The sequence below is a fragment of the Berghia stephanieae genome, chromosome 11 (assembly GCF_034508935.2).
Source record: "Berghia stephanieae isolate SIO BIC M18660-M18661 chromosome 11, UCSD_Bste_1.3, whole genome shotgun sequence".
NCBI lineage: Eukaryota > Metazoa > Mollusca > Gastropoda > Nudibranchia > Aeolidiidae > Berghia > Berghia stephanieae.
The window spans coordinates 21,768,585-21,771,084 of record NC_088370.1 but is presented as its reverse complement, the minus strand read 5'-3'; the positions used below and the strand labels follow the sequence as shown (position 1 = coordinate 21,771,084).

Here is a 2,500-nt window from a genome sequence, read left to right as displayed (position 1 = left end):
CAAGACTCGATAGACGGATGGATAGTTAAGATTAGATGGGTTTTTTTTAGAGGCCTGTGAGTGTGTGTGTGTGTGTGTGTGTGTGTTTGTATTTTTATTTGAGTGTAATTGAGAGAGAAAGCAATCGAAGAGAGAGAGAGAGAGAGAGAGAGGGGGGGAGGGAGGGAGAGAGAGGAGAGAGAGAGAGCTACAGAGAAACACACAGAGAGAGGGGGGGGAGAGAAAATAAAGAGAGAGAGGGAGAGAAAAAAATAAAAGAGAGAGAGAGAGATAGGAGAGAGAAAAAGAGAGAGAGGGAGAGAAAAAAATAAAAGAGAGAGAGAGAGAGATAGATAGAGAGAGAGAGAGAGAACTTAATTTTTTTACTCTCTAAAATCAATGTGTGCATTAATAACAATTTTGTTGCGGTTTTTTTAAAAAAATTCTTTTTCTTTTTCTTTTTATTAAAAAAAAAATTATTGTGTCCAACGACAATGACTATGGGGTTCATAATAATATTATTATTAAAAACTTATTGACTTGAAATGTAAGATTTACAAAAATAATATGCATGATTGTGTAATATAATAATAATAATAATAATAATAATAATAATAATAATAATAATAATAATAATAATAATAATAACAATAACAATAATGATAATAATAATAATAATAATAATAATAATAATAATAATAATAATAATAATAATAATAATAATAATGATAATAATAATAATAATGATAATTATGATGATAATATTATATTATGTGTATATATGCATACCATTATGGCATTGAACAGTTGTTAGTATTTCATCTTTCATCGTTTGTTTATAGTACAGTATTTGTGACCCGTCGTCTAAGAACGGTTTCATGTTGGGATGAATGGGACCCAGGAACGGGAACGTGACTTGTTAGTATAGGGCAGAGAACTCGTGACGTCACATATTCTACTGTCCCGGTTCCAAACTCACTGGAAGTATGTCTCTAACCAGTCCTTCTGAGGACTAATAATGAATAGGTTACATATTGAATCATAAAGGTGGATGGCATAACTATTTTAGTAGCAGGATGTATCGATATATGCTCTTGGCTGAGAAGCTCATAACATTGCCATTCGGAAGTAAAACGGGCCAACACACAAAACTGTGTGTATCCATGAACATTTATAGTCAGGTTAATAGAGTTCAGTGAGCATTACTCATAAACACGGATGGCAAAAAACAATAACAAAGACCTGAGTGATGTCAACTTCTTAGGATTACAGATTTATTGACGACCAGCATTTATTTAGACTAGAAAATAAGATGTCATCACTCTGAAACCAAAGGATCAATTATTATTATTAAAGGCAGGTGTATGTCTCCAATCCTCTGGAGCGAGTGGTTTTACACTTCCAATGAGATTGGAACCGAACCAGTTTTCCTTTTTTTAAAAATTATTTGGATATCACACATTTGTTTCCTTTTGAAATGAGAAATTTTTTTTTTTAGTACTTTGAAAGGTAAGAAATTGTATTTATTGTCGGCAACAACTTATAGAAGGAACGAAATCGACGTGACAATTGTCATTGTTTTTAGTCAGCCATTTTGGTGATTAGTCCTTATATTTCAAGTGCTTTTGTTGTTGGTGATATAGTTGTTGCTGTTGATTGTTGTTATTATAGAACCGGGGACGTCTTGTAAAGCGCGTTAATTAAATTTTGTTGATTTTGTGTTATGTAAAAGCTCACAGAAATATGAAAGATGTTCCAGTTTTGCCTCAATTTAAACGAAGAAACTAGGGACCAGGCACCGGTGTAAGATAAAGATCTGAAAAAGTGTGTATGAAAGGTCCCAGGCATAGCAAGAAAGAAAAAAAAATCAGTCTAAATCAATGGGCATGATCTATATTAACTTTCCATGTGCTCGAGGTCATTGGTCACATTGCAAAATGTGCTCAAATTCACCCTTTTAGTGAAAAGTGTTCACAGTTTTTTAAATATCTAACATCACGATTGGCCCTTTCTTTCAGTCGGACACATGGGTATGTTTATAAATTTTGTAAACAAAGCAGCGTGTTTACATTTGTTAAGAAATACCCAATAGGATTCAATAGTCGTAACGTCACTTCCTTCATAATGACGAATGGTAACTTAGCAACACTGGCTCTAAACTATCGGAACAATGGCGGGCGCCTGTATGAAATATTTCTCCGGCGAGCATAATAGCGTATCCAGAGGAAAAAAAAACATAAACTTGATCATGTTTTGACTTTTACACATTCTGGTCACAAGGCATATGAAAAGTTCTAGCCAGCATGAAGAATAAAAAGTAATGATTTTCTTTGTTTAGAACCAAGATGGCCGCCGTTGCCGGGCGACGTGACATCAGACAGCAACAAATCATGTGATTGATGACCTGGTTGGAAAACATGAATATAGATCGCTCCCATTGGGGATTGAACCTCCGACTTTTATAATTACCGGTCAGACGACGTCTGACCATAATAATTACTCTCTTATTTTTAGGATACGT

At 34.0% G+C, this 2,500-nt stretch overlaps 1 long non-coding RNA gene across 11 annotated transcripts in view; it reads left to right on the top strand.

Moving 5' to 3' along the window:
• LOC144957285 (uncharacterized) overlaps positions 1-134 on the top strand; it is a 105,655-nt gene extending 105,521 nt beyond the window's left edge. For all 11 annotated transcript variants that reach the window (XR_013642113.1, XR_013642117.1, XR_013642122.1 and 8 more), the window contains one exon: positions 1-134. This exon is cut by the window's left edge and continues 2,594 nt beyond it. This is a non-coding gene — a long non-coding RNA (uncharacterized LOC144957285).
• The last annotated feature ends 2,366 nt before the right edge of the window (positions 135-2,500 follow it).